Consider the following 9234-nt stretch of genomic DNA (forward strand, 5'->3'; position numbering starts at 1 on the left):
CACCAAATTATGCAAAGCCCTTACCAATATTCATCTTTGTGGTAATTAAGCTCAAAACTCTCTAAGATAATTATTTACCTATTGCTCTTATGTTAAAGAAGCGAAGGCAGCCACGTTTGTTAATAAAATTAATTCTAACAGAAACATAACCAGAACATATACACATAAAACACTGCTTTTCTGCTCCCTGTTTAAGTTTTGGACCTGCTGGAAAGATGTCACTATTCATTTGCCACTTTTTGTAATTAACGCCACTTTCACATTTACATATCATGTTTCCATTATTTATCCATCACAGGATAGCTGTTTTAGCATTTTATAAGTTGAGGACACCATCAGTCACAGTGATTCAGTGGTGTATGTCAATTTAGTATCTGTCAGCACTTGGAACATTTACTATGAGCAGGTGAGCTGCTTTGGAGGTATTGCGGTACCTCTGTCCTCTATTTTTAGAAAACTGATTCCCAGGGAACAAAACTCACATTTTTATAAATATGGTGTTATAAAAATGAATGAAGTTTTATAACAAAGTAGAACAAAATGGCGAAAAATGTTTTTCTGTTTTCTGTTTTTTTTTTATTATTTAGGATATAAATCTGTAGATTTGAGCTGAGATAAATATGGCAGCAAAACAGAAAGCACTGTGTGTACATGGAATTACCAAGTGGAACTTTCAATTTAGAATTTTCAATGTAGAACTTGTTTAAATGAATGCTTTAGTGAAATGTCAATGTAGACCCCCTTAAGTCCCTTATTTTCACTTTTTGGACAGTTTTGAATAAAGTAACAGTGTCCCCCAGATTGGCTACCCCAACCAAGCATACTTGGTCTTGCACTTTTTCACCACCACCTCATGCTACGCAAGGTGCCACACCTTTAATCTAAGGAAGCATAACTTCCAGAGTAAAATGTGACCTCTCCTATGTGACTGCTCTGACCTGAGCAGTCGAAGCACTCTCATGTAAATGGAATTTCATGCACCTAGGAAAGCATTACACCCGCACGGCATATTACTCAAGATAAAGCAGTGAGTATATGCTGATGACCGGGTAGGCTGTCCCATCACTGAAGGAGCAAAGGACCTGATTTATTAAAGCTCTGTAAGGCTGGAGAGGATGCACTTTCATCAGTGAAGCTGGCTCATCTGAAATGGATCTGGTCCAGGATTGAAAACATTTGCTAACAATTCTAAAATGATCCAGGTTTGCTGGATCACCCAGCTTCACTGATGATAGTGTATCCTCTCCAGCCTTAGAGAGCTTTAATAAATCAGGCCCAAAGTGTCAGTATCTTTTTAACAAGACATAGTTCACATCTCTGCAGGTTGGGAGGCTCGAAATTCTTAACACAACCTTGCTGCAAACTCTCAGCTCTAAGATTACCTGCAGCTTTACCCTGGATGCCTATAAAAGTTCTCTTTTTTCCTGCAATGTGATATAAGAAAGTCATAAATGTATATGCAATAAATTCTTATATTTTTCCTGATCTTTAGAATGATTTTACTTTTTGCTATAGTTAATCTGGTCTTTCATAATCATTTGTACATAGCTAACTATACATCTAGAAAGATAATGTTTAGCATTAGTTAGTCCCAAAGGCTGTACAAGTCTGCTAGTCCTAACCGAGTATAGTGTAACCTTACATTGTTCATATTTTCCACTTGATAGTAATTCATTGAATAAAAGGGAATCCTGATCCTATTTAATATTTTGTCCTCGTGTTATGTACTATCTAGTATGTTTATTACCTTCTTACAAGCTTTCACTGATGGTGCCTAGAAAGGTCCGTACCGATATAGCAGGCAGTCTATAAATACATTTTCTGTCCTTGAAGGTCGCAGAAATTTGAAACAAGTGGCCCTGAGCCGCTCAGCAGTCTGGAATCCTCGTACAAGTGACAGCTCCTTTGCATTCACATTGTTTATTGGCAGGTTCTGCCAGGTTTGAAAATGATTATTATGCAGTGATGTCTAATAGCCGTGATTATCCCAATATCTTGGGAATAATCCTTTTGGGATGATAAACAGATTCTGGGAAGCTTTCAAGCATTTAAGTGTATTTAGTCCTTATTCATACTTCTGCATTTAAAACCTTATGTGTTTTTTCCTGCACCTTTAATGCAGTGCTGTGAATCTCTTTGTTTTTTAGATGGGTGTGTTTCTGTGTATATTCATTCAATACATAATATTCCTAAATCAATCCACCTATCCAGCTGAAAACAATAGTAAGGAATGGTTTCTAAAAAGAGATCTCTGATGGATATATTTGTATGTTTAGTTGTGAGCGACATCATCTCACCAAAGATTTGCAGTGAGGTTCTACTCTGCTACCCAATTTGGGATATGTATAAGTGGAAACCTTTGCTTATGTGGAGTAATCCCCATCTTTTTATAGAAATAGAAGCACACAGGATGCCCAGACTTGGTAGCTGAATCTCCCCACTGTGTATCTGCAATAAATCAAATTGGTCAGTCTAAAAATAGCAATGAAATTATTAGGGCATTTGGGTCAGTTCACAAAAACACAAAATCCTTTTGTGTTCGATTCAGCTGTTGTGCACCAATATCACCATAAACTGTTTGAACATTTGGAATAATATTGATCTTTTATGCAAGCAATGAAACAATGTGTGCAGCCTAATCAGATACAAATCAGATTTCAGCAGAAGCCATTATCAGTTCCTAAGTGTTTTCCATAAGTTTAATTGTGTATACAGAGAAACCAATGAAGGTAAAAAATATGCAAAAACAAATCAAATGTTTCAAAGGCATCAGCAATACACATGAATGTGCAAAGAGGCTTGGGGAATACTTTTGTTAACAATAGCTCTTATACTTGCAGAAGTGCAAATGGGACCTAAAAACAAACAAGTGCACTGAGCGATTGAATTCAGTAATTAAAGCCTTTTAGGAAACTAGAAGAACAATGGACAGATATTAAAGTGTGGCTTGAAGCCTCGTACAGACGTCTGATGGGTGTCAATCTTTTCTTATCGTTTCCAGTGACAGATGAACGAGCAAGAGATATACAGATAACACTGTTCTGTTCTATTAAGGGGGAGCGAGAAGCTTGACGCTGTGCTTTCCCTCATAATAGTGGACAGCAGTCGTTCCAGATTGGCCATTCATCAATTTACCATGGCTACTTGATGAACAACATCAAATGACTGCTGTACACATGTCATCTTTTAGCTTAAAATATTATGTATATGTATACATGGTTTTAGCCAGAACTAAACCCATCAATACTCACATGTCCCTGTTCCAACATGAGGGCTACCATGTCCATTCTAATCTTTGGCCATCTTGATTGGCTGGACCTGGATGCCGCACAGGCAGGTGGGAGTTCATTCATTCCTGGCATGCGCAGGGGAATCTGGGATTGCTGGGTATGCCTGGTAACAAATGCTGAGCAGCACATTCGCAGCTTAGCAAGATTTGAAGATCAGGCAGGTAAGAACAGTTATCGCAGAAGGGTCATCGCCTGTCCCTTTCTGCAATAAACCTTTGCCTGATCACTAGTGTGACTTTGTCAGGTACACTTTTAGTCTTTGACTGAGAATAATTACACAGATAAGAAGATTTAACTTTGTAAGCTGGTAAATTGTACCAGGAAAGTGACTCAGAATGTAATGAAGCCATTTAAGTAGCATTTTTGCATAGGAAATAAATGATAACCAACCTATTTTTCTGAGTATAGTTGCCCTCAAAGACCATAGGGATGGTAGTCTTGCTGTGTTTCTGCCTCCATCACTCGCCCATCCTTCCAATATAGAGCCTTGAGCCTGAACAACCCATTAGAATGCTGAGTGTGGTCCCAGCGGAGGACTGATTGAGGACTTTGATGAGAGAACAATTTGCATATCTTCGTTAGCTGGCCTCAGGATCCTCTGGGGCAGCAGAAGTTGGAAAGCTGTCAATTTTCAGCCATCACTGTTGCTTTATTAATCTTGAGAATGACTTAGGTTTACACTAATGTAAAATTGTATGTACTTCTTTTCACACAAGCTATTCACTGACGTCAGACTATGTATATTTTTACCACTGTATTAAAAGTGTTTAAAAATTACTTTAAGCTGTTCTCAGGTCATGTATTCTTCTTCAAAGAAGAGCTCCTCTAGGAAACATTTGCATCTGCGAACATGACAAAACCCTATAATATAGTGGAGAACAAAGAAAAAATCCTGCCTGTAAAATTATAAATTATGCGCTGTCCTTCATGAACACATTAAGCCTGATTTAATAAAGCTCGTCAAAGCTGGAGAGGATACACTTTTATTAGCGAAGCTGGGTGATCAAGCAAACTTGAAATGGATTTGGTATTTGTTAGCAAATGTTTTCATTCCTGGGTCAGATCCATTCCAGGTTTGCTGGATCACCCAGCTTCACTGATGAAAGTGTATCCTCTCCAGTTTTAGAGAGCTTTAATAAATCAGGCTCATTTACTGAACATAAGAAGAGGTTTGTGGCTACTTCTCATTAGTATGTCATAGACGTCACTGGTGGAGGCAGAAAGAAAGACATTATGCATACCATCCTCATGATCTTTGAAGACAGCTATATTAAAAATTGATTATGAAATTTTTATTTATTTCCTGTGCAAAAATGCTAGTTTACTGGTTGTCTCTGACTTCATTACATTCTGAGTTAATGTCCTTGTATAGCTGAATCTCCTTATCTTTATGAATATTCTCAGTCAAATACATGTCGGATGACTGTTGCGCGAGATGAGGAAGAATATGTATAGTGGTCCCCTGATGTTGTTCATCAATCCACTCTGGAGATACTTACCTATGGAGGAGAACACAGCAGGATGGCACTTGCTCTTCTTCCCCTCTCCATAGAACAGAACAGTTCTGTGTGTACAATTCTCGGTCGTTTATTTGTCACAGGAAACAATCACGCAAAATGATTTCCAGTAATAGTGATCTGACGACTGTTTTATGTCTGTACGTGGGTTTAGAAAGCTCTGAAGCCAGAAAACCAAGGAACGAGCATTTCCCAGAAGGAACTATCAGCCTGTCTATTCATCCAATACATGGGAACTTTGAATAGCTATAATTTCAATACAGTTGTTTTAATTAAACCTCCCACCCCGCAGTGCAGTGCAGATTCCCTGCTAAAATCCTTTCTGCTCGTTCCAGCAGTTTTCTCTGTGCAGCATTTTATGCAGCTGCACAATAAAGTGATCAAATTGTAAGACTCCGAACACCTTTTGTTTAGCTGCACCTGCGATGTGTTTAGCTGAAAGAAAAAGAAAGTTCAGATTGGCTTTAATCAATGCAGACAGTTGCATTCGTTCATTGAAAGATCTCAAAAATTAGGATGGAATTTTTACTGTATCTTGTGCCTGTCTCTATAGCAGGGATTTGATTGTAAGCTGTTATTATTCTTCTTATTATTATTAATATTAAAAAACAGGATTTATATAGCGCCAACATATTACTCAGCGCTGTACCTTAAATAGAGGTTGCAAATGACAGACTAATACGGACAGTGACACAGGAGGAGAAGACCCTCCCTGGAAGAGCTTACAATCTAAGAGGTGGGGGAAGCAGCATACAATAGTAGGGGAGATCAGGCAAATACCTATGGATTCGGTAAACTGCTGTATAATATGTGGCCACTATATAAATACATGATAATAATAATCTTTTACCAGAACAGGCCACAGCTTTTTCAATAAAGCTAAGCCATCACGGATCATTTTCCATACAAGCAAGGTGTGCTGTTAGGCATCAGGATGAAGTGTAAGGGTTGGCATTGACAAATATTTTGTGGCAGAGCCGTTTCATCCATAAAGTCTAGGCAGACGATTATTGCCTGGAGGATACCAGCTGCAACCTTCGTAAATCGAGGAGAAAGCTCCATTGGTCAAAGCTGTGCAATTGGCTGTCACATAACAAGAGAGGATTTATCTGTAGGCTGTTGTTGTCTGATGGGGAAGGCCATGCCAATATAGACAATGCCAATGGGTGGCTCTATAATCCTCTCCAAGGTCAGGAAAGGATGGGAGCACACAAAGCTGCTGTTATGCCGAAACTGTTTTTTCATCTTGAGCCTGGGCTACATATTGAATGATCTCTCCGTGCAGGAACAAGAGGTAATATGTATACTGTTTGTATTGTAGAGTTTAATGGACATCATTATCTGCCTTTTTATGGAATTTAACATTTTAGTTATTTTACAGTTAAACTTTCTGGTATTGTAATATGAGTTCTTTGTAGAGCTACAATCGCTATGCAAAACACATTCAGTTGTGTTTCTCAATCCTGATGGCAGATGGGCTGAGACGTAGCCACTTCTACTGCTGTCAAAATTCATGAATATACAGTATGTATAGAGCTGGGATAGAAGATAGAAAATGACAGCCCGCCTTGCGTTGATTGTGTAAAGAGGTCACATATTGTGAGTTTTATTTTTTAAAGGGAGCAGATGCTTCACGGCACAAGAACTTTATGTTTTACCTCTGTCATTGCTTTCTCACTAGCAGTTCTTTTACATTAGTGTCACCGCACTGTACAGGGATCAGACAGATCGCATCTTAGAGCCCTTGATAAATGCATTCATGAACTGACTAATGATTGCAGCAAGCAATAAATAGGAAGCACATATGTAGAAGAAATTTAGACAAATATGTAAAACATCAAATGCAGGGAACTCTCTATGCTGCAAGGAGAACCGGGTCATGTGACTTTGAAAAGTCCCCTCCTGGAGGCCCTTTTGTGCAACTTCAATAACAGGGCAGCACAATGGCTCAGAGGTAAGTTCTCTGGCCTGTGCCGCGATAGGTCCCAGGTTCCAATCTCAGCCAGGACACTCTCTGCATGGAGTTTACAGTTTTGCCTATGTGGGTTTCCTCCCAAAAGCATTCCAGTAGGTAAACTGGCTTCCCCCCCAAAATGGATCTTAAACTGTAGTAATGACATATGACTATAGTAGGGACATTAGATTGTGAGCCCCTTTGTGGGACAATTAGTGACAGAATTATGGACTTTGTACAGCACTGTGTAATAATAACAACCATAGGCTTGTAGTAAGTTAGCTAATCACAAAGGTGTGGTAGCACTCTATTGTTTTTGTTACGCAGTACTTAAGCAGAAAGAGGGGGTGGTTATGGTACCAGAACACAAGAGCAGAATGAGCCAGGTGGCAGGTGCAGCTGGAACCAGTGTGGTTTTTTTGGTGCTGCCCATTCATCCAACTTGTCTCTTGTGCTATCAACACCAACATGAAGGCATTGTTTCTTCCCATATTATTTTTATTATTATTATTATTATTAAACAATATTTATATCACCAACATGTTACACAGCGCTCTACATTAAATAGGGGCTGCAAATGACAGACAGATACAAACAGTGGCACAGGAAGATGGGAGAGCCCTGCCCAGAAGAGCTTACACTCTAAGAGTTGGGGGAGTATCAGATAATACGAGGGGGGATATGGAATGATGGGTGGTGAGGGTTTTAAGAGACAGAAGAAGATGGATAGGCAAGTTTGAAAAGATGGGTTTTGAGAACTCTTTTAATTCAGCAAAAAGTAGTGGCAAGCCGAATAGGACAAGGAAGACAATTCCAGAGAGTTGGAGCACCTCTAGAGAAGTCTTGTATCCGTGTGTGTGATGAGGTTATGAGTGAGGAAGTCATTAGTAGGTCATTGGAGGAGCGGAGAGAGCGGTCAGGGGTGTATTTTTCTATCAGGTCAGAATAGTAAATGGAACAAGAACTGTGGAGGGATTTGAAGGCAAAGCACAGGAGCTTGAAATTGATTCTAAGGTGAAATGGAAGCCAATGAAGAGAACTGCAAAGAGATGCACCAGAAGAGGAGCGGTGGGAAGGATGGATGAGTCTGCCTGTAGCGTTCATAATAGATTGTAGAGGAGAGAGTCGGGTTAGTGGAATACCAGAGAGATGGATGTTACAGTAGTCCAGACGAGAGATGATAAGAGCATGTACAAGGAGTTTGGTGGTCTCTGGGGACAGATAGGAGCATATTTTGGAGATGTTGTGCGGGTGAAAGTGACACGACCTAGTAGTGATGCCACAGCAATTTTTTTTGTCCCTAATGCTAGGGTATTTATTTCTACCATAGACCATTGGCACTAGGTATTGTTCTTCTACTTAAAGAGGGACTAAACCCGCAAAAGTCACCTATCCCTGTTCTGTTACAAAATGCCACTATTTTCTTTTTACTTCTCTTCCTGGAGACAATCGGCCATATTGATTGGCTGGGCCAGGATGGCGTAACTCCTACGCAGCAGTATTTATAGAGTACACATATAAATTGCCAGATTATATCAGCCCATTCGTTATGACAGACCTGCTATGTTAATTATAATTACATATATCTATTGTAATCAAATTTAGGTTTATAATTGGACATGATCAGTGGGATACTAAAATACTTATTTGTGACTGGTTTAATTTATCTTAACAGATAATATGTAGCATGCGCTTTTCTCAAGGACAAATTGGACAATTGTGCCATTTCCCATATGGGTCTTAATTGTACTAATGTGTCAAAGTGCCACTTGCACTAAATCAGACAAGGTCTTCTCCATGTAAAGAACGGGAGAGAGATGGCTTACTGGGTGAAGAGAACAGCACTTAGCAAATGCTCCTAATTATCATCTTCTCAAAACTGAACTGCTTCCCCACGGGGCTCACCACTACTCTGTCTGACTGCTGCGTGGCACGGGCTCAGAAATTAATGTGCTGGCAGTTTGAGTTTATTCGTACCATGGTTAGCAAGAAGGGAGAGGCGCCTAAGATGCTGCAGCTTCATCTCTATGTGGATCAGGTCCAAAGGTATTCCATCAGAGACAAGCTTGGAGCAATTTTGTCTTCTAAAGTGTCAGTAATTACACAGCAATGCAGCGGATGCCAGACCGGGAAAGGTTACAGGGTAATAGGTGGCACAACAAGTTATTTTAACCTTCGTTTGGTAAATTCTTCATGTCAAAGTGAACCTGTCTTTTACACATTGTGGAAATATTCATTTTGCTATGTTGTAACTGGGCTTCCTTTATGTTAAAAAGAGAATAGTAACTGGGATAACAGATACAGTAACTTGGTTCTTCCTATGTTAAAAGGAAAATATTAACTGGGATAACAGATAACTGGGCTCTCTCCATGTTAAAAAAAAAATAATAACTGGAATAGCAGATAACTGGGCTCTCTCTATGTTAAAAGAAAAATAATAACTGGAATAGCAGATAACTGGGCTCTCTCTATG

General features: G+C 39.4%; 1 protein-coding gene across 4 annotated transcripts in view; it reads left to right on the top strand.

The window, feature by feature from the left end:
- AP1S2 (adaptor related protein complex 1 subunit sigma 2) overlaps window positions 1-9234 on the top strand; it is a 57718-nt gene that overhangs the window by 7566 nt on the left and 40918 nt on the right. The window lies entirely within an intron of this gene.

Source organism: Pyxicephalus adspersus, chromosome 1, assembly GCF_032062135.1.
Source record: "Pyxicephalus adspersus chromosome 1, UCB_Pads_2.0, whole genome shotgun sequence".
Lineage (NCBI taxonomy): Eukaryota > Metazoa > Chordata > Amphibia > Anura > Pyxicephalidae > Pyxicephalus > Pyxicephalus adspersus.